General features: G+C 41.5%; 1 long non-coding RNA gene across 1 annotated transcript in view; it reads left to right on the top strand.

Moving 5' to 3' along the window:
• The window catches only part of LOC137215918 (uncharacterized), a 1,149,036-nt gene that overhangs the window by 915,908 nt on the left and 205,964 nt on the right, over positions 1-27,164 (top strand). Inside the window, exon 4 of the long non-coding RNA XR_010939487.1 lies at positions 4,154-4,192. This is a non-coding gene — a long non-coding RNA (uncharacterized lncRNA). The remainder of the gene's footprint in view (positions 1-4,153; positions 4,193-27,164) is intronic.

The raw sequence follows: 27,164 nt of genomic DNA on the forward strand, positions 1-27,164 counted from the left end.
CATAATCCACACTAGGACGCCCAGCTGCCTGGTTGGCACCTCCACTTGGATATCTAGTTAACACACTTGACTTGGCAAAGAAGAAGTTGAAAACCCTCCCCCCTGCCTCGTTAAAGATACTTCCACCTGTCTGGTTTTCTACTTGCTTTTAGGCCAGAAATTTTGGCTTCCGCCTCAGTACCTCTTTCTCTCTTATCCTGTATCCAATTGGTCAGTCAGATATTTAGGTTTTCCCTTCAAAATACCCCCCAAATCTGAAAGCATCTCATCATCCCACAGCTACCACCCTATTCCAGGCTGCCGTCAGCTCGTTCCCGGACGGGCAACACAGCCCCTAACTGGTCTTCTAGATTCTGTCCTTCCTTCCTCTCCGTCAGGTTACTCTTAACACACCACCCAGAGCAATCCTGTCAAAATGGGGGTCAGATCATGTCACTTTTCTGCTTAAAGCCCTCCAGAGACATCTGGTTTTGAGCAGAAGCCCTCCTCCTTACTGTGGCCCACAAGTCCCTTCGTGATCTTGGGCCCGGTGCTCTCCAGCCTCATCTTCTACTGGTCCCCCTGTGCTCCGCGTCTAGGTTTCCTACTTTAACGCTGCAGACGTGCGCAGCGCAAGGTCTTTGTGTGCTTTTACCCCGATATCCACGTGCCTCAGTCTCTCACTTTGCACAGGTCCTTCTTCAAATCTTGTCTTCTCCGTGAGAACCTCTGTAGCCATTTCATCTAAAATTGAAAGTTCTCCCTCACCTGCATTATTCTTTTTATTTCCTTCAACTGCATTACTTTTTTCTTCAGCATTCATCGATATCTAACATTATACGTGTCTCCCTCCAACTGAAAACTACATGTGGTCTAGTCTTTCTTTTTTTAATAACTTTAGCATTCCCGACATTAGTACAGTGCCTGATATAGTGTGCGTTGAATGAATGAATGAATTGCTGTAAAGCACAATGACCGCTACTTTCTCTTAACTTTTACAGCTCTATATTATTCATCTGGAATTCAATTATAGTCTGCTGTGATTTTTTAAAAGCTTTTCATGAGAAAACATCCTGGGATTAACAATTTGATTGTCACCTCATTATAGATTATGAAAGGAGAGTGTGAATGTGCGTTTTTATCGACCCGCCCCCATGCCTAATTCAGAAGTGCACAGCAAGGTGAATGAATAAGTGGACAGGAAATTCACCACGTGGGTGCAGTGCAGATGGTGCATGATGGGCCATGGAGGCCAAGAGCAGGGAAGGGGAGCAGAGGAGACTGGAATCTGAGAAAGAGGACTGAAAATTGAAGATTAAGACAAAGAAGTTATAGGCACCTAACGTGGGGAGTCAAGCTGGTAAGGGCGTCCTGCCATCGAAGTGAAACAGAGTCACCCCTGATGAATTCGGTATTCGACCCACATGCCAGCTTCTCTTAGTCACGTCTTTCTGTTTGTCAGAGCTGTATTCGCAGATGCCAGACACTGTTCTGTTAATTAAAAAAAATGGAAACAATCTAAGCAGTTGAGACAAATAGCAGACCCCAGATAGATTGTGCTCTTTTCTGTATTTCCCAAGCGTTCCCACCGAATCAATTCTTACATGCCGAAAGGTTAGACAATATAATTCTGGAACAAAGTATAAACTTAGAGTAATTTCCAAGTGCCTCATTCTAGAATAATAAAAATTTAAAGTGCAATTCTGGAATATTTTAGACTCAAGGAACATATATGTACGTGTATATATAGCTATATGGCTTAGCAAACTGGTCAGGGGAGAAGAGGTATTTGTATACATGGGTGTGTGGTGGAGAAGAGGGTGGTGAGAGGACTCGGGTGAGTGAGAAGGAATGGACCAAATCAGGACGCAGTACCTGACTTTGTAGCACACAGAAGGATAGAATTCAGTGGGCAGAGCTGAGGTGTATTCGCACGAGGCTCACGAGCCCGACTGTGTCGACAGGCTGGTGTAGAAACGTCTACAGAAGCCACGGGACGGGGGAAGCCAGGAAAGAGAGAGGCGCTGAGGGGAGGGGATGAGGAGCCAGAAGCACACTTGGCGAGAATGCGAAACGCAAGGACAAATCGCGGAGGGGCTGCTGGGGTGTCTGCACGCAGCTGAGAGTCTCGTGGCTGTCCATGCCCGTCCCAGCTCCTGCCGGGCGCCAGACCGCGGGAAGCGGCCCCAGTGTGTGTAGCGTTGCCCCATCACCTGCGTCTTACATTGGGTTACTGCTTCAGAACGTGGTTATGCTTGACTGTGAACGCAAAGATTTTGGTATCAAAAGTGATTCCACAGAGACACACATTCACTTCCTACCTGATGTTTGTGAGAACATAGGCTGTCACTAAATCAGCACCATTTCCTTATTTCTGTGATAGTTTCAAATGAGCTATACCTTGAAGTTCTTTTATCGATCTTCTCCCTCTCTGAGGGACTTTTTAATTGACATCTTTGCAAAATACGGAGCTATATCCAGCTGCCTTCCCCTAAAGACAGGTGACAGTATTATCTGCACGTTCGAATGTTACTGTTGAGTCTGATTTGTGGCGTGTTTCCACCGCTTTCAGGGCTCTCTTGAAATTCCATCACTTTGCTGTATCCCTCAGACGTGTACATTCCCCTCTCGCCTCAGTTTTACTACTCAGCATAGCTTCTGAGACTGTGCTGTGTAGACTTTTCTCGATGGGGGATAGGGAGTGGCTCTGTTTCTGCAGAAATCATGGCATGTGTCATTCTCAGAGTTACTGGCTCCACCTTTAGCTCAGAATTTCCAAGAATCAGACTCATTATTGAATGCGCTATTCAGCACCATGATTATGCCTCTGTTCTTTCTAAATCAATTTCTCTTCAGCTCCTGTTAACTGTAGAGGGTTTTTATGTCTCCCTACCCAGATGACTCTCCTCCTCCTTACAGATCTCATCTGAAAACACGAATTTTCTATCTTTTCTTTGCCCCTTAATGCCTCTCCCTTCTGTTATTTAACTTTCAATTGTATCACTTAACTCTGTCAAGTATCCTGACATGCAGTGTGCTATCCACGCTGAAACTCATCTTGTTGTTGGAGACTCCTCCTAGATTAAAGATCTGTGCTTGTGCTCTGTATATCACCTTCATAGTAACTTCCCTGGTTAAAAGAGACAAGGAATTTAACAAAACCCAGTGTTAAATCTTCTGATAATATATGTAGGTCAACCTAAGGCTGTTAACGTTATACATATAAGCACCGACACATTTAAGCACCTAACAGACAACATCCCGATAGATTATCTGCTATAGAAAATACAGATCCTTCCATCGAATTTGTATCTTTTATCATAAAATGATTGTACACTGAGCCATCATGGTGTAGAAGAGAGATGATGAGAGCAAGAAAGAGAAACGCTTGAATTCATATCTGTCCCATTTTGCCCTTAGCCATGTGAGTGTCCAGTCAAGGCCACCATGCTGTTTTCACACCAGTTTTAGGATTGCAAATCAGTGCAGGTCATGCTGGCTCACTGCACCTCTAACCCTGCCTTAACCATAACTCTTTCTACCCGTGCTTTGAGGATTCAGACTCAGCTCTGAGTGCGCTGAAGCAAAGTTGGAGCATCCGGATAGAGTGTCAGAACAGCAGAGCTAACATCAGTGCAGCACCCCATTGGCTTCCTGCAACCCAGACTACAAATGCTGCATCAGTGGTGGTTGAGAGGCCGTAGATTAGCTCATATTCATATCTAGATGCAATGACTTGTGAAAACTTGTTGGAAAACCTCAGTGACATAGAAAATCATTTTTTTCCTGTGATCTTAATTGGGTTTGTGAATATATGTTGTGCTATAGTTCAGAGTACCAATTCCACTGTTTTCTTCTCAATTATTGTATTAATCTTCTGGTTGTTTTCCTTAGCGTGCATGTAAACAAACTAACAGCTTGACCTACTTAGCATGTGGAAGAATAGCACTTAAAAAAAAAAAAAACTTATAGTATGCTCCAGTTTAATCTTTGGAGAAAAGGATCGTGACATTACTATTACTGTTACCATTATTATTTACTGTGGCCAATGCTCTAAATTTATATCATTGAATCATAAAGCATATGATCATGTTTGTTTTTTTTTCTGTCTTGTTCAAATAAGTGGCCTGAGTAAAGTCATATTGTCTTAGGTTTTGTTGTTGTTCATTTGCAGGCTGGTGATGGAACTTCACTCTTGACTTCTAGATTCCTTGTAAGTAAATTTATGACCTTTTGCTAAAATTGAGAGCTGCTACAAAGTTCCACTGTTTATTTTTTACCTCTTTACATAAAACATAAAAATCCTAAGGGGACTGTATTTTTCCTAAGCAATTCTTTATATTTGCTGAGACTTTCTTGGAGATTTTACGAATTTGGTGTATACATATGTTCTCTGAGCATCAGTGTCAAGAAAGTAATCCTCTAAAGGTTTATGACAATCATACTCCTAAAAACCTTTCAACAAATAGCATAACGTATTGTGAATACTATTATTATAAGTTAAATACTAAGTGAATTCAGGTGAGAAAACTTCAAATAGTGAGAAACCCATTTTCTTCTTTGATCTGCCTACCAATGACATTAATTCACTTGGTTTTCACTGAAACCATGCTGATCATAAAAAAATTTCTTTGATATTTATGTGGACAATAGATGCCCTTTTAGGAACATTCTTATACTTTGGTAATAATTAATATGCATACTTAATTAACTATTTAGAGCCCAGTGAGAACAATATTTCAAACAAACACAAAAACTATGCTATGTTCAGGTGAATCATTGAGGTTGCTATTTATTCAATGCACCCCCCCCCGATTAAAATTCAATACTTGAAATATTACGCAGACTGCTTTAAGGTTTAATGTTGAAGGTCATGTATTAACATGATGTGGCCATAATCAACTGGCCTTGATGTTGTGCTAACTGATGACGTGGCTGCTTCTTGGGGCCGTCTACTAAGAGACACTTGCAGAGAAGATCGGAGACTATACCAGCCGCCATTCCCAGGAAACATTTCTGAGGGTGGGAAGGAGAAGCAAATCATCCCAACCTCGTGGCTCCCCACCCTTTCCTTTGGCTGGGTTCTCCTTCCCAGTAGTGATCCTGGAAGGAGGTAAAGAAGGTATCTTAGATTCTAGAAAAAATCAGGAGTCCACTAAGAGAAAATTGTGTTTTCTAAACTTGCTGGGAATTTCTGACTTGCATAGACTAATGGTATTTAAGCCAGGCGTCTGTTAACCTCAGCATTTAGGATACCCTTGTCCGCTCCCCTTGAGGTTGCTGTCGGTCATTATTGTGTGCCAGGAGCTACTTGCATCTGTATCTCATGGGCTATATTTGCCCCTTCGGATTCAGTGGAGAGAGTGCAGGAGAGGACGAGCTCTTCTGAAGGGCGTGCGTGGCAGAGGAGCGCGACCAGAGGGCCTCAGCCGTGGGCGGCTGTGTGGTCGTAACATGTAGCTATCTCACTCTTCCTGTGCTTTCTAATTGCGTAAAATAAATGTCCACGGGAATAACACAACTGCAATATCGGAATAAAGTGTGATATTTTTCTGGCAAAACAGCCCATAATGAAGCATAAGCGTGAACATTTGTATACACGTTTTTAAAGTGTCGCACTTGGGTGATGTTAGCACAGCACAGTTAGACTAGACTGTACGGCTCCCTCAAACGCGCGAGAGCATCCCTGTTGCATGATAATCTGCGCTCCCATCTACAGCCGTTTCTGGACAATGTAGAAGAGGACAAAGTAGGCTGGGAAAAAGTCAGCACGCGCTTAAAACGGCCCAGCGACCGGGAGCGACGGTGGGTAGAGATGGAACGTGCTTCTTAACAAGTGGGTTCTTTTTTAGAACGGCGGGGGGGGGGGACACGTTAAGAAACATACAGTTTGACACGTTAGTATCGTGATTTAATTTTCTAGTCATGATAGGTGTGCTGTTAGCGGTTCTGATTGTGATAAATCTGTTTGGAATCCATGTAGTTCAAACATTTATTTTTAGAACTGTTTGTCACTTTAAACTACGTAAGCCATTTCCTGGTTTTAATGAATTTACTGCTTGGCACTCACCGTAAATTTGCAGGACCAAGTGAGCGAAGCTGCCCCCTGGAGGCTCGTGTTAACCGTCCCCGTGAGCGTTTCGTGTTGGGAGTTTGTGTTTGGAATGCCTGCCTGCCTTCCGTCCGTGGGGTGTTATTTTGAATGCTGTGTTTGAATATCAAAGCCTGTTCTATCTTCACTGAAATTGTCCCTTGTCAATCTAGTGCTTTAAGATGCAACCCCAAAATATTTCCAGCATGTTTGTCTTTTAGCCGATCTACACCCCCTACCCCCAAATTTAGGGAGTGTCACTACAGATCACGTTCAGTGAATTTTCTCTCAGTCACCAATTACGGCCGGTCGCTCCACGGTGAGCCGTGTGCTGTGATGCTCTCGGTATACTTTGTGGTATTTCTCACTTGCTGCCAGATTGATGGCCCTGGTGTTACCACACCTCTGGCATTTCTTCTACTCTTTTTCTTGCCTCTTCCCGAGAAGCCTGCTCTCCTACTAATACCGAACCCGAATCCGGCCTCTGTACCGCAACACCGAATTAAATCTCAGAGACAAGAGTTCTTAGCCACCGTGCCACCAGGGAAGTCCTAAGCGTTTATTTCTATGAGTAGTTCAGCTGCTGTTCTAACAGTTTTAGAACTTCCCTTACTTAATAGAATAAATTACAAAAGATTTCGAGAAGGCCCGTGTTTTCATTCTAAATACTACATGTGGATTTGCTACTTGTTTCTTTGATCTTGTATTGCCTTTTGATACTTTCATCTATCACAGGTACTTCAGAAAAAATGTAATAATGTTTCATTTGGACCGTGATAAAATGGCTTACATCCAAGGGTTCACACACACATTCATTCATGCTGGGAATACTGACATAAGTCTGATCAGGAGCCTGTATTCTTCTGCAGCAGGCCTGTGATGTGGTGTATGGTGTGCATATTCCATGATGACAAGAGAAATCATAGCTCTAAGACCCAGATAAGGAAGCAGTTACTCTTTTGGGGATGGTTGCAGTAAGCTTCACTGAGATGTTGCATATTTGTTTGGTATCAAAACAGGTAAAGAAAAAAATATATATATATGATTATAAAATAACATTTATTGATCACTTACTGAACGTCAGATGCATGTGTAGGTGCTTCACATATGTTAACTCACTTAATCTTCTTAGCTATTAGTAGTATTCTGCTCTACCAATCAAGACAGGCACAGAGGAGGTGCATTATTTGCCCAAGGCTGCATAGCAAGACAGTAGCAGAGTCAGGATTCAAACCTAGGGGATCTGGTTCAAAAGCCCAAGCTCACGGTTAGTTTTCTGGTATGCGACCTCTGACGACTTTGTAGAGGGTGGGTTAGAGTGGGAGCCGCCCGAGGAGCAAGAGGAAAGCTCATGCCATTTCCTAGATGAGCCATTGTTCACGGGGACATTAAGGACGTAGTAATACCGAAAGAAAGAAGTAGCGAGTTTGAGAGAGCTTTTTGGGACTGGAGCAAGTGAGGTGATAGGATTTAGGGGTTAATTGGTTGTGTGAAGGAGAGAAAGAGGTTGAGAATATTCTACTATTCTATATTCTACTATTCTAATATATTCTGTATTCTAATCTTCTGGCTTCAAAGAATGTAGACATGATACTTTTTATTCATCAGATCAAAAGTAAAAGTAGGAGCACATCTTAGGGAGAAATTACTGGATCTGACTGCAGGCACGTTGACTTGAAGTTCTCCTCGCAGTGGAAATACTCAGGGAGTCGTTGGGAGGACGGGTCTGGAGCATGGGAGGACAGGTGAGCTGGAGAGATGCAGCTCTGGGGGCCATCAGAGGAGGGTGGTATAGGACCTCTGGGAGGAAACGGAGAGCACACGGGAAGATGCCTCATATGTAGGCAGAGGGGAGGACCAAGCAGAGCTCTCAGTGTTAGCAAGGCAAGCTGCAGAGGCAGAGGAAGTTACTGAGGACATGAGAAAAGGCAGAGAAAATGCAGGGAAAAAAGGGAGTTTGAGAACAAGTGGGAGAAGAAAATTTCAAAAATTAAAGTGGTCATGCAGGCAGGTACAAGCTTGACTAGGACTGAAAGAAGACATTGAATTTTGCAGTGAACAGGTCTTTGAATAAGGTTGTAGGATGGAAACCAAGAAATGAGTGTGATTTTAGTAAGTGAAGACTAAGCGTGGGCCACCTTGCAGAGTTTCTGCGAGGTGACAGCAGCTGTGTCACAGGAAGCAACTTCTTTTTGTTTGTATTGATTTGCTATGTCAGGGTGAAAGAGCCTTGAATGTTGTGTGTACAGAGAGGAAAGACATTGTGAAGACGGGAGATGAACGATATTAGGGACAAGGGGACGATGGAGAGAGCCGGGACTTGGACAAAAGAGAAAGATAGAGACGGTGTGGAAATTACATCCCCAATTTCACGTGTGCAGGAAAAGAGACCATTGTTCCTCTGGAACTGGAGGTGAGACGGTTAGAATGCGGTCCCCGCAGGTAGGTTTGGAGGTGGAAGTCATACCTTTAATGGATATCATTTTCTTCAAAGAGATTAAGTTGCTCAGCAGAGAATCACGGGAGAGAACTAAGACGAGTTGAAGCTTGAAGTTAGAAGACATTTCATGATAGAACACAAGGTTGCTGAATAAAGGCAAAGCCAACCAACCAGCCAACAGCACTGTGGGCAGCTCCAGGGCTTTACTGAGGCTGGAAACCATCCACTGGTCACGTAGTCACTTTACCTGACTGTATGATTTGCTTTGGCAATTGTTTGGCTCTTTTAGGAAACAATTAGAGCCTTGTTTGACTTAGCCTTAAGTAACAGGGGGTTACTGCAGATAAAGGAGTGTGGGGATATAATGAATCTTCGTGGAGTCCGCAGTGAAACTGAAAGTCATTCAGAATTATTCAGGATACCTCAGACCCCAAGCAATGCTTTACCACCACCGAGCACCAAGCCCCAGTCGTTGGCGTCCAGATCTGTTTTTATCGTGCTTTTCTCCTCACCTACAAACATGAGTAAATGAATGGGCTTCGCTGTCAACTGACAACACAGCTGTGTGTCCGCGTCCCCCAGACCAACCCCAAGTTCAGTGTTTCACCGGCGCTCACAAGACGCAACCAAAGTCACACTCACAGCCTCACAGCCATGATGTATCACAGCGGAAGGAGCAAAGGCCAAGCACGGGGAAGTCTGAAGGAGACCAGGCACAAGCTGCCAGGGGTTGTCTCGCGGCGGAGTCACAGGCCACTCTGGCTGACCCCAGCAGGGAGCCCCAACAGCACGTGGGAAACCCTGTCTGCCAGGGGAGCCCGGGGAGCCCTAGCGCCGGGGCTCTGCTTGCAGCAGGCTCCCGTAGACAGCCACTGCCTGGGGCACTGCAGGGGTCCTGACTCCCAGGAGGAGAGCAGGTGTTCAGCACATCCTAGGAAGTCTGCACAGACAGTTCAGGCCCAGCGGGCCACTCTGAGCTCGGCTGGTGGACGCCCTCTCAAAATCCAAGTTCTTCGTGCCAGCCAAGGGCTAAACCTGTGAGCAGTCTCGCAGCGGGCAGCGGTCAGGCCTGCTAGGTTAGCCCCTTCCTTCACACTCCGCCTCTCTCACTCTTCCTGTTTCTCTCTTCTCTTTCTCTTTGCCTCGTGATTTCTGCTTATCTAGATATCCTGCCCCTTCCTCGTTTCTGCCGACACCTTCTCTCTTTCCTGGCTTCTCTCCTCTCTGCTGTCCATTTTCTATGAGTCTCCTTTGGAAACCGGTCGAGGAGAGAGCTTCATCAGTCCATCCGGTCCGTCTGGAACCTGTGAGGCAGAGCTGTAACTGCTGGCCACTCAGAGCTCCTAGGGCAGGCGTGTGAACTTGCTATGCTTGGTGCAATCAGCTGTGAGTGCCAAGGTAGAATCAGGTGTTGAGCTTTGCTCAGAATGTTCTTTGAGCAGCCCAAGCTCTCAGGTAGTTAAATAGACTCCTTTCCAAAGCAGCAACATCCCTTTTGCAGGGACCCGGCACAGAGAGAGATCATAGTTGTGTTTACCCAGGATTGGGGAATGATTAGGATGTGACAGAATGACACAGGATTATTAAAAGTTATCAGTCCCAGAGCACAGGCTTAAGAACAGAAATGTCATATTCACCCTGCTAATTCGTCTTTTAAAAAATCTTCTTAGAGCACATGCTTTATTGGTTTTTAGTTACCTGTTAAATATAACCCAAATTTTTTATCCTTTCGTTATCCATCTCCGCAGTGTCATCAACCTAACTTCTGGTCTTCTTTTCTAATACAACTCTACCCGAGGGTCGAATAGAACTCTTCCTTATTCCCCAGAGAACATTTTGGAGTTCTTGACTTTATGCGGTTCCACCTGACTGGAGTGCCATTTGCTGGGATCATTGTGCATTTCTCGTGGGCTAGTTCAAATGGTACCTCTTCCAAGAAGCCTTCTACAATCATTCCAAAAACTGAAGTTGTCTTTCCCTCTTCAATGGACTAACGTGTGATATGAAATAGGACACTAAGCAAACATTCCTCGGAATAGTTTTAGCTCCTTAGACTCAACCAGTAGCCCTTTTTGAGTGTAAATAAAGCGTTAGCCCCTGTTTTATCTACCTTAGCAACTCAGTGGTGTTTTGCGTAGATCGTTGATAAATACATCTGAATGAGTGAGTAAGTGAATCTGTCAGTGTGGCATGCACCAGCATTATTAGGCAGTTACAGCTTTCTTTCAATCATAGTGGCTCCACTGGACCAATTATACTTTTTTTTGTTTTTTAATCACTTGAAACTGGATGTCAAAGAAGTTTGTGAGTTAAATACTAATTAGGCGGAAACATTTACGGTGCAGACATTGTGCCTACTCTCGCCCGCACAGTACCTACTGTGTATTAAAGTTTCATTGTCATCCTGGGTGGTTTTGACAGCAGCTCCATTACTTTTACAAGTACCATCCAAATGTGTTATTCTTGAACCAGTTCTGTCACTTGAAGGTCACATTAATAGAGGGATGAGAAATGCCCAGCTCTCATCCACAGTTGAATGCACAGTTATAAATGCAATCTTATAAGTGTATTAACACAGATTGCCATTGGTGCTATGATTTTCTGTAATGAGGAATAAGTTTTAGTAAAATTCTAAACAAAAGAGAGTGCAGTCTTTCATTATGTGGTTTTGCACTGCTGGAAAAATTTATGATTATTAAAACTTAGCCAAAAATATCCTGTGTTCATAATATTTCCCATTGTTCATAGTGCTTATAGAGTTGCATGTTCACCTCCGCAATAATTGCACTTCTCTGTATGTACTGGTTTTGCCTGTTATGTCAGCGAAGAAGAGTTTATTTTCACTGGTTTTATCTGTCCTACTAATGGATCAATCCTGAAGGAGCAACTAATTCCAGGCATCTAATGCCTTGTCAATGCCTTCCAGGAGCTCCTAGAGATCCTGGAAGACATTCATGCTGCTTCTTGATTTGCAAAATGGGAAAATGCCTTTCTGCCCCGTAGGTTTTGTTTTAGTAGATCATCATATTTCAGAGGTGAAGCATGAAACAAAAATTGAGGCATTTGACTGTAAGAAGCCCAATTTTATCGCGCTTTACTCTTAAGAAGTGACGTGCAAATTAGAAAGCCCTATAGAATGGAACTTATTGATTATACTACTAAAATATTTGTACGCCATCATATTTAGAAGACCTTTCAACATCCTCCCCATAGAGGTGGTGTGGGCTTGCCTGACTTAATTACTTTAGTGATTGGTGTGGATGTATGTGTGTACAGAAAGCAAAGGAGAGGGGAGTTAGCCAGATGCCAGAGTAGTGAAAATGATGAAATACGACACGTGCTCTGAGGGATCAGTGTGCTTCGGTGTCCTACTTCCTCTTCTAATCTTGAATGGAATTTTAGTATAACAGGAAAAGATTTAACTTCTTAACACACAGTAAAGTTCTTCCTTCTTTAAAGAAAATGAAATCTATTGTCTGAGAAAATGAAGTCTCGGTCTCAGTGATGTCATTAGGGCAACACACACTTTCTCATTTCTTTCTTTAGAGTTCTTATCAGTACGTGGTGCAGTGAGTTCTCAACTCGTGTTGATGTGCTGATTATCTATTAGTCTCCTATCTCAGTTGAACTAAGTGGAAAGATAGTAAAATAAATAGAGTCTGTTTCAGTCATTCTTTCTCTTACTCTAGAATTTAGACATTGAACTGAATATCACTAGTGAAAATCATTTAAGAGTTTCTCCTTCCTTGCACATCAAAGTAAAACTTATAAACCCATGGATTTGAGAGCTTAAAGATATTTGAGATTGTCCAATCCATTGGTTCTCAGCCCTATCAGAGTCAAAGCTCCCTTTCACACCAAATGGTTTATTATAAAAACTCTGTGAAATGAAATTCATGGAAAATATAACTTGCGTATAATCATCATTTTAAAAAATTAACATTATGCAGTTATATAAAGAAGAGATAAAAGTGATTTGTAATAGAAGAATACATATGTCTACATGCACATAAATACTCGTGTGTCTCTCTAATAGAAGACATTGTAAACTCATTTCGTCTTGCACCTACACATAGGGGCACAGTGAATGCACAGTTATAAATGCAATCTTATAAGTGTATTAACACAGATTGCCATTGGTGCTATGATTTTCTGTAATGAGGAATAAGTTTTAGTAAAATTCTAAACAAAGAGTGCAGTCTTTCATTATGTGATTTTGCACTGCTGGAAAAAATTATGACTATTAAAACTTAGCCAAAAATATCCTGTGTTCATAATTAAAGGGAGTTAGGTGATAGGGTTCGATAATTGCAAACAGGAGTCCCCTGCTGAAGCTTTACACTCCGAAGCTCTACACAATGGGAGACTTCTCTTCCCTCCATCTGCCACGTCCTGTGCATTGCCGGGCGTTATCATTCCTGGCTTTCACCCAGTGGGTGACTGTAGTGCATTCAAACATGGTAACACCAAAAGTTGCTTATCCACACATTTTCAGAAGTCCCTTGGGGCATTACTGCTTCTGTTGAGAACCTCTGTCTGATCCTACACCTTCATTTTTGTGGATGAAGAGACAAGCCTGGAGAATTGAAGTAACTTACCTGAAGTCGCACGGCTAGTACAGAATATAGCTGAACTAAGTGATAACCTTAGGTTTTGGACTGCACTGAATCCGCTCTTACGCCATCGCAGAAGCTCTGATATAGGCAGTGCCCAATGGAACAGTGCTCCCGGGAACAATGGCTGTAACCTTGCCAAGGATACCGTACGCATATGTTAAAGAAGCCAGACAGACATCCCAAAGGGTCAGTTTATTTCCTGAATGCAAGTAAACCAGATCTGCACCTTCTGTTCCCAGTAATCTCGTCCATCGTCTTGTCGTCTGCTTATACAATCTTCCTTCCCACTCGTGGAAATGTCTTCCAGACCTTTCCAAGAGCGTCACATAAATTCCCCCTTCTGTCTGACAAACATATCATTTCCTCTCTGTACAGCTCCCAAGCGTCTTCTTCATTACTTTTTCCAAAAATATTTCCCATTGTTCATGGTGCTTATAGAGTTGCATGTTCACCTCCGCAATAATTGCACTTCTCTGTATGTACTGGTTTTGCCTGTTATGTCAGCGAAGAAGAGTTTGTTTTCACTGGTTTTATCTGTCCTACTAATGGATCAATCCTGAAGGAGCAACTAATTCCAGGCATCTAATGCCTTGTCAAACACCCTGTGGCCACTCCATGAATAGTTGACTGATTTATATCCAACTAAGGGACTGGGATAGGCAGAATTCGAATGGTAACTTAATACAGGCTATAAAAATAAGGAGATTATATAAAATGTAAACAGTTCCAGATCCTTCAGATATTTGTGATAAATAACCAACTCTTCTTTGGAATGCATTTCATGACATTTGATTATTGACGTTTCTGGACGGGTGACTATTTTGTCCTAGTTGCTATGGGCCATCTCCGGGGAGACCTCCTGTAGCACTCTTCACAGCGGAAGCTGATCAGTAGAGGGTCATCCAATTAGTTTCCATCGCTCCAGGCAGAACTCTACTGAAACTGTCATCAATTCTTAACAATTTTCAGAGAAAGAGATCCTACAACACCACACAGTAACCAGACCCTCATGTCAAGAATTCATCCTCTGTCTCTCAAAAAAATAAAACAAAAAACCCACTTATTTAAACTTATTTATTTTTCTTTTAACATGTTGGAGAATAGCAACGTTGAGTCGAGACGATTAGTATGAAACAACTAATAAACTTGAAGATGTTAAGCCATCTGTTCGTTCACTTTCATTGTGCTGAAGAAAAGAGCGGTGACTTTTTTCCCTTCTAACATCACTCCCACCTCTGCATATTTCACCAGCTGTGCATTGAGTTATTGTGGGTTTTTAATATGTGCAACTGCCTTCTCTTCTGCCTATCGCCATTTATTAACAGATATTTAGTGAGCAGCCCCTGTGAAGTACATTCACTGAAGGGCCATGTCAAATATGTACGAGGATTTCTTGTCAAATTAAACCAACAGCACTCAATGATATTTAATATGTACATCAAATGGCATGGGATTCCATCAGCATGTGGCAATCGACATCAACCTACTCCTGTCATTTCATCCATTCATTCATCCAACAAATACCTATCTCCATATTTTGCACCAGGCCTAGACCTTGGGGTCACAATAGGGAACAAAATATTTACAGCCTCCCTATTCATAGAATTTACATTTTAATGCGTTAGGAAGATATCGATCAAAAATATCACATACCTTTATAACTGCATATCGAAAGGTGCCCTGGACTAGTTAAGGATATCTGACCTGGTTTGGAGAGCAGGATACAAAAGAGTGGATAGATGAGTTTCAAATGACAATGTTACTCCTAAACTTCGTAGGAGTTAATTAGTGGAAGGTGGGAGGAGGGAAATAATCCAGACGAGGAAACCACAGGTACAAAGCCCAGGAAACAGAAAAGAGAAGAAACAATTGGAGGACCAAAGGCCAGTCTTCCAGCAAGTGGAAAATAAGAGGGAAAGGGCTCTTTCTGATGTTGAAATGGGAGTCAGGAGCTAGATCACTGAGTGCCCCGTGGGCCAGGTAAAGAATACAGTTCTCTGTACTGAGAGAAATCGGTAGCCAGTGAAGGCTGTCTCTGTATTTCGAAAATATCTTTTCACCTGCATTGTGGAAAATTCATTTAAAAAATGCCACAGTAAATGCATGTAGACCTCATAAAAGGATTACAGTAGACAAAGCACATTAGGGATACAGTTGGGATTGGGGATTATTGGTGACCATGGAAAGAGGGGGGATGGGTATGAGAGGCATTTAGGAGATAAAATTAACAGTTATTTCTGATGGATTGAATTTGGGTGTGTGTTGGCTTCTACTTCTGTAGTGTGTAAGTAGAAGGAGTAGATTCACTGAGAGCAGAATTGCTGAAGGACTGGTGTGGGTGAGAAAATCATCAGGCCCACTGTGGACAGGCTGGTTTTGAGGTTTGATTTTAATATGAAAGTGGACATGACAGATAGGGATGGACATGGATTTGGAACTCAGAGGACAAGCTGTGGATGTGCAATTGAAGTTTGGCATCGTCTGGGTGCAGAAGGCACTTGACGCCATGGGCAGGTGTGTAGCTGCCCGAAGAGATACATTTTCCAGATGTTTCTGTGCACTTAGAACTACAGATTTGAGGAGCACACGTCCACATGGAGAAAAATAAGCCAATAAGTGAGGATGGGAAGATACAGGCCAAGAAAGAAGAAGGAAGCAAGATCCCAGATGAGAAAGGGTCCAAGAAAGACAATGGTCAACACTGTCAAACAGCTGAGAGTCTCAATAAGATGAAGACTTGAGGCACCACTGTTGATTTTAGTAATAGAATTTCTGGATCACTTTGCAACAGCCCGTAATTATGTGATGAATGCAGAAGCTGGATTGAGTAAGTGGAACGTGACAAAACAGAACTCGTGAATATACGTATAAACAACTTTCTAGACAGGCGTTGCCATGAATGGGAAGAAGAAAGTGATAATAGCTAGAGTTGGAGGAGAGTGAGGTTCAGGAAGAGAGAAGCGTTTTAATATGTTGATGGGAAGCTCACTGTATTTAAAAAAGGTTCAGATGCAGGGGGACAGAGCAGATACTAATAAAAAGCTCCTAAGAAGGTGAAGTAGAATGAAATCAGAGGATAGTTGACTTTAACCTGAAGGATGTATATCTGTTCTGTTGTTATGGATGAAGATGAGTGAAAAAACGGTTACAAATGCAAGTATATTTTTGATACTGTGAACTTGAGTGAGCTCCCGTCTGATGTTTCCTATTTTCTCCAAGAATTCGGTGGCCTGACATCTGCTGAGGGTAATGAGAGAATAAGATGATGTAATCAGAGCTTTGCAAAGAGTCTGAAAGATCGGACAGAGGAGTTCAGTAACATCCTCATGAAGCAGTGAGAGTCTAGTTTAGTTTGGTTATCCTGACTTCATTTTAATACCAATCCAGGTGAGTCGGGTTATCCTGACCTATTCATAAGTTATTAATAATTCACTTTCATTTCTATAGTTGAACTCAGCTGCCTGGAGGCAAGTATGGAGAAAAAGGATATTTGGGTTCATCCCAGTTTGAGGAACGGCCAGGCAAAGATCAGAGGAGCAAGGAAGGTTAGGTCAGTGGCAAAAGGCTTATTGACTAGACCATGGAATGTAATCTGGACAGAGAGACCTGTGAGGTCAGGAGGGCAAGCAGATCACAGGGTGAAGGTAGTGATAGTTGCCTCCTGGATCCTTGAATACGTTGAAGAATGGTCATGGTGGGAGTAGTTGAATAATTAAACTGTAAAGTCGAGGAAACTGTGATAGAAAATGGGATGCTTGACTCAGTGATGTTTGGTGGAACAATTTCAGTAAAAACAAGGTTCTGGCTAGATCCATGTGAGAGAGGAGTAGAGCAGTGGTTAAAAGTTCACTGGATGTGTGTACTTATTGCTGAACTGTAATGTGATTGAGAGAAAGAATCATATCCTATGCTCTGTTTGGCACATGGCACGTAGCTGAAAGGGTTTTCCTTCCAGTGTCAACTAACATAGAATTTAATTGCACAGCAATGAACGCTGAACAGACCTGCTCTCGTGGCTTTTCTCTTTATGCCTTTCAAAGTTTACATGAGCACTTTAATAGGCCTCTTTCTTTGTTTCAAGTATGAAAACCAGAAGCACAGGGTGAATAATGTACCTAACAGCTTATAGCATTCAAGACAGTTAATTGTAGTTATGGGTCACATGTGCGTGGGGCAGGTGTGTAATGATTATCTTTTCTCCTGATTCTTTAGTCCGTATCTTTAAGTCTGTTCCTCATATTATACAACACAATAATAGAAGAAGATCATGGACAATACAGGGGAAGATGCTAAGGAAACGTTTTCTCAGGCCATGTGCAAGAACCATTCAGCCAATATCCTGTGAGGTCCTAAGTGGCCATTTGCAAGTCAGCACAAATCCACAGGCCGAGTCACACTGCAGTCAGCAAGCAGAAGGTGGGTGGGTGCTTCTCCCCGGCCTCTGCAGGTGATTCCACATAGTCATGTAGCTGCGGGTACTTCTGCTGCTGCTATTGCTTTTATAAGCAAAACGAAAGCAGTGATTAAACGTACAAAAGCTCCTTCCTAAAGGGCTTTCTTTCAAAGAGATACCTGGGAGAGGATGTACCAGCCCCAAGCCAATGTTTAAAACCTCCTGGAAGCAGTATTTGTGGCAAAATCAAAAGTATCCCTGTGGGGCTTCCCTGGTGGCACAGCGGTTGAGAGTCCGCCTGCCGATGCAGGGGACACGGGTTCGTGCCCCGGTCCGGGAAGATCCCACATGCCGCGGAGCGGCTGGGCCCATGAGCCATGGCCGCTGAGCCTGCGCATCCGGAACCTGCGCTCCGCAACGGGAGAGGCCACAGCGGTGAGAGGCCTGCGTACTGAAAGAAAAAAAAAAAAAAAAAAAAGTATTCCTGTGGTACCAGTGAGGACAGCTCTCAAGAATCATGTGACAGTCACGGTTTTCAGTGAAGACATTGTAATTTTTGTGATACGATGACAGCCTAAGCCTTTTGACATCATAATTATTCTGATCATTTTTCCTGTCTGGAATATCATTATGCCTGGGCGGGCAAGGGGTTATGAACTGTACAAATTAGAAAGTTATTTCATCCACTCGGCACAGAAATATTGGTCTCCATCTTACCATAAGTGTGGATTTATGACTATTCAACAAAAACAACCATCAGATTTAAATTAAAGAATTTTTAATTGTTTAAATAATCGGCTGAGTCATTTAAATTGTTTTTCTTTGTCCACTTTGTTAGCCAAGGTTGTTCATTCTGGCTGTAGGGAATTAAGATACACGGTAAATGTGTGTTGATTGATAAATGTTATAGAGGCAGGAAAGAAGCCGGCTCAGTGGAACTTGAGGAAAGGGGCATAATTGGATATTTATTCTTTCTCCAGCAGTGGCACATATTCCTGAGAAAGTTTTTAAACTTTAAAATGATTTTAAAAGTTACTTCTCAAATTGGTTTCAGAAATATTTGACATTTTCAAGAGTTTGGGGTATTTATTTATTTTTAATTGAAGTATAGTCGATTTACAATGTTGTGTTAGTTTCAGGCGTACAACGAAGTGATTCAATTATACCTATATATACATATATATTATTTTTCAGATTCTTTTCCCATATAGGTTATTAAAAAATATTGACTATAGTTCCCTGTGCTACGTAGCAGGTCCTTGTTTATTCTACATATAGTAGTGTGTGTACATTACTTCCAGATTCCTAATTTATCCCTCCTCCCCACTTTTTTCCCTTTGGTAAGCATAAATTTTGTTTTCAATGTCTGTGAGTCTGTTTTTGTTTTGTAAATAAGTTCATTTGTATCATTTTTTTAGATTCCACATATAAGTGATATCATGGTATTTGTCTTTCTCTGTCTGACTTCCCTCAGTATGATAATCTCTAGATCCATCCATGTTGCTGTGGTAGGTTTTTTCAGTGTTTCCTTTTCTACCATGCTTGCTTATACATTTTATATTACTAGCTAAATGGTTACTTATTCATATTATAGTACATAGGACAATTAGTGTATTTTTCTTTTTTAAAGATATGTTGCAGGAACACACATAGTTAGTAATGTTCTAGAAATGATTTGTCCTTAAATATATGCTGCCCCAGAAATGTACAGTTGTTTTAAATCTTCTGTGAATTCATTCCCTTGCAGTCCCTTGGAAAACAACCGAAGTTACGTGTATTTGAATATTGCTCTCTTAGAGTTATTTCATACTAAAATGTTCTCAGAAATTATAAATTGCTTCACAAAAATACATGACTCCACCAGCTCTAAAATATAGGACAATTAAACTACCATTACCGTTTTTTTTTTGATTCATGGATTTATCAGACAGTAGCTGGAGGGCTGGTACCATTAGCGCACCTTTACTAAAAGCACTAAAATCAAGGAGGATGGACAGAAAGGTCATTAACGCTATTATGCTTCCATCTCAAAATTTTGTGATGAAGTTCACGAACCGAAAAAATAACCCTCCTGCCTGTCATTAATATCCCTGCCTAATGAAGTGCATCAAAAGTAGACTTTTAATTCTCCGGTTTACTTAATTTAGGGACCCAAACACACAAACCCACTTTTGAACACACCCATTTCTAGCCCTGGTGACTCATCACTGACCCCCGGTTGCTCAAGTGCGTTAGCAGCAGCAGGGCACACAGCACGCTTCACACCATCTCTGAGCCTGTGCCCTGGGTGTTTTGTGGGCAAGACCATTGCTCTCTGCATACACGGTCTGAAAAGCCCAGCTCAAGCGTAAACCCCCAGGACCAGGCCGGAGGTTTCCTGTGTGCCTCTATGTTAATTTATATCAGACCATTATATCAGTTTCCATAATTTATCAGAACGGTTTAAGTATTTGTCTCTCCTACTAAGCTCTAAGGTCCTGAATGTCTGCGACTATGTCTTATCCATCTTTTATTCCCTAGACCTTGGCTAGCACATAGGTTAGACCAGTGTCTGGTTCCCAGTAGGCCCTCAATTAATGTTTTTTATTATACAATAAACCACTTTTCAGCCTCAAAGAGAGATAAGGCGGGTGCATATTTCACTCACCCTACCTACTGAAGGTCGCCTTTCTCAGACTCTTTAGTATTACTGAATTGTTCCTTTATTGTCACAAGCATTACCTCATTTGATTCCCTCAATACTTCTGTGCAGTAAATCAGATCTTTACTACAGATAGGAGAACCAAAACAAAGAGAAAAGGGAAGTGATTTGCTTGGCTCACCAGTTAGCACAGAGCTATAGGAGACCTTAGGTCTGCCTTTCTTCTCTCCTCCCCAGTCCCTCCCCTCTCCCCTCTCTCCATCTTCTCTTCCCCTTCTCCCCCCTCCTTTCCTTTCTCCCCAAGTCACAAAGAAGAAGGCATCCTGAAGTTGCTTGAATCTGCCTGGGCCCCTGCTAAGTCTCCCTTAAAGGATGACAGAGGCTGCATCCAGACAGACCCCACCCCCTTCCCTCCAGGCACGCAGACTCGCACCCTTCCCAGAATGCCAGGATTACACTCCCCAGCAGTTGCAGTTTGGAAACTACGCCTACCTAGAAACATTCTGAAATGCCAAGTTGTTTTAAACTTGCGTGATTAATTCAAATAATAACCTTTCACGAATACCACCAGCTCTTGATTGTTCACAAGCCATTATGAAAGGCGTGAGTCCCCTCTTGTCATCCTTTCCTCCAAGCCTCCTGGGGCCCTCTGGCTGCTGTGCCAGAGGGAAGGCCCTGGAAAACAAAGAGCTGCAACTTAAAGTCAGTCCATTGTCCCACGTGTTACCTGCTCTGAAAAAGATTTTGCAGAGAAAAAATGTTGCAACTACAGTCTGAAGTATGGCTTGGGAATTCCAGTGGAGTCTGTACACCTTCCCTCCTGCTGACCCCGGCGTGCAGGCAGGAGAGGAGTGCAAAAGTGATGTTAAAAACAACCACAAAGACGAGGAAAGCAAAAGCAGCTCCTGTCAGTAGCCAACAACAGCTCTTTACTTGTTTCAACAATTGATCCATTTGTATTTCTAAGCAATTTGCACAAGTCTCTTTTAAAATTCTTTAAAACGTTTATTATCTAAAGAGGCTACATTCCTGTGGCCCAGAATCCTCTGACTTTTGAAGCCCCTTACTGATTTAGGCCCAGAGTTTCTTAAATTACTGATCCCTTACCTACCAAAATAATCAAGTGTTAAAACAAAAGAAGACCTCAGACCGTATCTTGGCTTTTTCTCTCGCTTTTAAAATAAAGAAACATATCCAGGGAGATAATGGAACCTGCCTCAGCTCATACTTTCTCTCCTTGATGCTAAGTCATGCCCGATGGGCAGTTACTGGTGGGACTGGAATGGGAACCAGGGGATTTTCTGATCTTCACATTGTTTGAATATTGCAGAATGTGCTGTATTTTCGTGTTCTGACCAGTGTCGTCTTATCCAGAATGGTCTCTCCGATCTTAGGAACGTCTAAACACTATCTTTCCTTGGGAACAATATTGCGTATTTATTCAGGTCTTTTACACAGAATGGATTGTACAGGTGCAGTTTGGACAATCATTGCAGGTCTTTTCTTCAGACTCTTTTCTGCTTTATTCATCATGCTCACTAGGAAACAGTCATTCCTTTTTCACTGTTTCTCTTACACCCAGCCTTCCATATATTATCTTGGAATCGCAAATAGGTTCCAAGACTCCCCACGTGTCCAGCTCATCAGGCCTTAGAGCAAATGTTAATGTTAGTAGCCTCGTTCTTTTGGAGAAATGATGATGTCCCCAAATGCTAGCAAGTTGAAAGTGCTTAGATATGCAGAACAAAATATTTTTTGCAAGGGTGGCTCTCTCTTTAAATCTTATCCGTAGCACTTTTATTTCCTACGCCTGTCGGGCAGTAATTCTCTAGGAGAAATACAAATCCCAAAATGAATTCATTTGGTGCATTGGTGGTTCTAAAACAAAAATCAAGACCCAATGGAGACAGAAATGATTTGGAAAGTTCTGTTTCACCTTATGAAAGAATCTTTTCCCAGATCATCATTAGCATGGGATACCTGACTGATGAGCAAGAGCCGTAATTAGCCTTTTTAAAAATTATGGAGGTACGATTTACATTTTTTTTCTTTTATGCAGTTCCTTCAGTCAGTTCAGTGGGCAAAATACAAATTTAGCTTCATTTTTTCTATTAGATACTATGAAAGGTGGTGAAGGGGATCCTTAAATTAATATATGTTATAATTGGAATTACTGTTAGTTTTAGTAGCAAAAGTCTCTCTCTCAAACTAAGCTAGTTATAGCTGTGGTAGGAGCTTTTCCTCTGTAAAGTGTCAAATTCCTATTCACCAAGGTTAACGGAGGCAAAGTGCTGGCCATCCTGGGCTTAGCATTACTTTTAATCCTGGGTCTGTCACTGTGCGAAGCACAACAGAAATGAAGAATCCTGGGATATTTTGTGGGCAGGATTTGCCCTGCAGGGGGACTATTACTAGAGAAATATCAAGAAATACAATTGTTTGGTCCTCAGCTGTAAAGAAATCATGGTCAGTTGGAATGTCCAAACCTTTCTGTTGACCTAATTTTATGGCAATGCATCTAGAAAAGAGTTCCTCTGCAGCTGACTGATTCACAGCGGAGTTAAAATTCTGACACAACCATCATTCAAGACTTGGTACCAGGAGACTGACTGGATGACCACTATTTAAGCATTTTACTTTTAAGTGATTGTATTTGAAGTTTATAAACAAAACCTAAAGTTCTATTTTCAATAGGTCTGATCTATCAGATGGAGGTGTAGTAGGGTTTTTGTTCATTAAGAACTTCTATTTATATATCAAGTGCTTATTACAGTGTTTTCAGTATCTATATACATAGTGGCTAAGAGAAAGAATCATTTTTCGTATGTTTGGATACTACAGGAATATTCAAGACAAGCATTTTCAGGTAATGATGTATCACAGGCCTCCAGTGCCTTCTTTTTCTAAATATGGCAAGAGGGCGGTTAAAGACAGGGAGAGAATTTGATTGGTCCACGGAGAGCCAATCAGAAGTCTTTGGAAAACTATAGTCAGCATGCCAAACTATATGGCAGGCTAGCAAATGTCATAAAATCCATCTTTACTTCCCAATTTCATTTTTACCAAGATGATAAAAAAACAGAAATAGAGAAGAATCTAACTCTGATCTTACATGATGGAACTTCAGGGAAATATTTTCCCCCATCCATTTCTGAGGATGAATACAGCACAACCATTTGTGACAGTGGGTTTAGAAAACAAACAAGCAAAAAAACAAAAACAAAAACAACAGTCCTCGCCCTCTAACATACTGTCTATAACTAAAACTTATTTATATGGATTTTTGAAGAATGAACAGAATGCATTCTTTTTCACGTTTCCCTGCTGCTCCTGAAAATAAATGACTGTGCCATGATTTGCAGTGGTGCTGTCCATACCCCAGTGATAGGTGCTTTGTTGAACTGCCTCGCTTGCTGGCATAATTTCCAGAAGTTAAGCTTCTAAGCATAAAATATTCTATGTTTGTCCTGAATATTTTGCAGTGTGAGACAAGCTGGGTACGATTTATGCTTCGGGGTGTGTTACGGCAACTGAGATATCACATTGCACGATGTGGAAGGTGTATCTGCACTAATTTATCGTATACCTTTAGAGCAGGTTACTTTTACCTTTAATGTTGTTAAATGATTCTGTTACCTCTGAGGGATTATTTGCGTATATTGAACAGAATGCAGACCTGGCCACATTTGTTCTAATGTCTAATTAGATGTGAAGGAACCTTGACTTTAATATTATGCTTTAAATTTAACTCTGGTGAACTGTGACCGCAAACGATATTACAGTCTATTAGGTATGATCTGGAAAAATAAGCATGTAATTTGTAGCATTATTATTACAACCCCTTTTACTGCATATGTTTCAAACACTATTATAAAATGAATGTCACTACCATTACAATTTTGACATTTTAAATGAAACCGGATGAGGAGTCATAAAATTTAACGAAAGAATATTCCATACTATTAAAGTTAAGGCCTATTCATTTCCGATAAACATGAAAATCTGTATTTAATCTGTTTAGCTAGTTAACTAATCGGTTTGTGTTAATGGTATGGCAGATAATTTTGCATGATATATGAAGCACTTCTTATTTAGTGAAGATTAACCATTCAACTTTAATTGGCATTCACCATTTAACAGTAATCTCCTGCACAAGAGACTTGCATTTGCGAATTTTAAGTGTTAAAGAAGGTATGCAAACATCATATTTTGAAGGTCCTCCCAAACTTCTTAGGTTGTAGTTGCCCCGGGGCGGGGCGGGGGGGATCTATTTTCAGTTTCAGCTTTTATAGTAAAGTTCTCAACTGAGTTTCTAGAAATGTCCTGAGGTGATGGTTGGGGGATGGTGGTGTTTTTGTGCAGGAAGTATAGAAACAATAGATGAAAAAAGACTCTAAGTAGCTGGCCAAAGTGTGCTTGGTGATTCCGGCATTTGTAGAAATAGGACTGACGCTGGTTCCTATGTTACGATGACACAAGGAAGGGAGAGAAGAAAGGAATTGAGAAAATTTCAACCTATGTTAATGAATTCATTCAAGAGGTGTTTTTTTGAGCCCCTAGTATATTCTGGGAATATGACAGATGCTCAAAAAACATTTCATTCTTTCATGAATGTTGATTGATATTTTTATTTACAATAATGAGTAAGATGAAACTGATATAACAAAGATGCGTGTTGGAACTTTACTCTTTCATCAGTTATGTGAGCCACTTATTTGCTGAAACAGATAATGGTTTCCAAATATTGGAAGACTGATTCCTCAATTTCTCTGTTGTTGTTCTTTAAAATATAGGGGCTACAGACTCAACACACTTTTAAGCATAATCTACATTATTAGTATTTTCTCCATTAGTTTTGTTAGGTCTAGATGATGAACAGAATAGTAGGTCAACTCCTGATTTGTAGCATTTGCCAATTTCTATGACATAAATTCCCTCATCATGGCTGACTTGAAGCTATCAGTGTGACGTCACTGCATGTGGATTTGGGAACGCACAGTAGCCCACCACTATAAGTGATTTACGCCATGCAGGCAGAGTAAATATAATAATCTTAAGAGCTTAAATGATAGAAAAATATACTCCTACATGAATGAAGTGATGAGTATTGAGAGATTACTTTTGTTTTTAATATAAATTGTATATATAATTTAATGTTTCATATTGCCGTGATTAACAACTGGCTTACAAAATCCCTCATGATAGGGATAGTTTAACAGTCTACATTCACAGGCTAGGATGAGTCAGCTCTCACCCCTTCTGTTATGTGGACAGTGGCTTTTGAGGCAAAAGTAGGAACAAGACGCTCTGGTAATAGTCCGGGTGAAAGATGATGGTGGTTTGAGCTAGGCTGGAGGTGGTAGAGGTCACGTGGAACACAAGTTCATGTGCCCGAACAAGCCAAAAGGTCAGAGTTCAGAGCAGAGAAAGGTTTGTTGCAGGGCCAAGCAAGGAGAAAGAGCAGTTCGTGTTCAAAGAGCCCAAACTCCCAGATTGTTTTCAGGGAAGAGCTTTTATAAGCAAGGTTTGGCAGGAGAGCTGCAGGGTGTGTGGCTTTCTTCTGATTGGCTGGTGGGGAGCTGACAGGGTGGTGTTCCAGGAATCTCAGTCATCTGCCTCTGGTTCCCAGCAGCCTGGGGTCCCTGTGCTGGTGCTCAGCCTGAAGTTACCATCTTCCACCTGGGGGGGGGTGGCGCTTAGTTCCTGTGGAGAACCTCCGAGATCTGTATCAGATTGCTTTGTACATTCCTTGAGCAGGAACCTGGACCCTGCTCCAAGGCTGCACTGTTGTTTCTTTCTGCTTTCCCTCACTTCCCTAATTAGTAACCATTTAAATCTGCCCTTTGGAACTCAGCAACGGTCTAGGAGGCTGAAAGCCTTTTTCCTACAAACAGAAAATGTGGGACACGGAAAGGCTTTGTTTGTACCCCGCAGAGGTCCACAGGGTCCTGCTCAGTTTCAGTAGGGAGGAGTAGTTGGAATTGGGATCTTTTTTGGAGAAAAAAGTGGAAGAACTTTCTGATGAATTAGGTAAGAAGGTTGCACTTAATGCCTTATCATCCTCCTGTTTGTTTCACCTCAGAGCATTTTGTTTTTTGACAACACTTTTGTCTGTATCTGTAATTATGTTTCTGTCACTTGTAAGCAATACAAATCAATATCAGACAGGTGAGCTTATTTAACAACATTAGTTTTATAACACAATTAACACAGCATTATTAAAACTGGAGATGAATAAGCCCAATTAAAGCAGCATAAGGGATTTGCAGAAATGTAGGTACTTCTGTTTTCTAACCACTTCAAAATCCAGATGTTCTTTCTTTTGCTCTTTTTTAGGCACACGCTGATGTTAGTACATTAATAGTTGTGTATATTAAAAGAAACATGTGGTCAATCAATTATTTGGATCAATGCATCATTCTATAAATTTGGTGGAAGTACACCTCTATATGAATAATGTTGGTGCCTACAAACAGGATATAGTCTTGGGAACTCTGATTTCTTCTCACTTGGTCAGCTTTTTCTTTCCTTCAGCTATAATTCACATGGTAGCACATGGATGCACGATTTCTTTCAGGAGGGATTGAATGTTTACTACTTATCAACATTCTGTAAAGATAGAAAAGTTGACAAAACCCACATTTATTTTAAGGGAGTACTTTAATCACAGATTTGTTCTTTAGCTTTTATCCTAGTTCAGTGTTAGGAATATAGATCACGTCTTTTCAGTAATTAAAGAAATTCTGATCATCACTGATGCTTTGTCAACATGCCCCGCGGTGTCTGGGTGAGTGTTGGAGAATTTCAATAAGTGATGACTAGATTAGCCTGTAAATTTCAATTCAAACTAGAAATATTATTAACAGTTGTGCTCATTATTGCTTCTGAAATGAATCAGCTTATTTTCCCCCCATTTGTGATTAAAGGTAAGCTTAGAATTGATCCCTCCTGTTCTGTGAACATTTTTTAAGAATTAAGATAGAAATTGGCTCCCTGATTCAACT

This window comes from Pseudorca crassidens, chromosome 21 (genome assembly GCF_039906515.1).
Source record: "Pseudorca crassidens isolate mPseCra1 chromosome 21, mPseCra1.hap1, whole genome shotgun sequence".
Lineage (NCBI taxonomy): Eukaryota > Metazoa > Chordata > Mammalia > Artiodactyla > Delphinidae > Pseudorca > Pseudorca crassidens.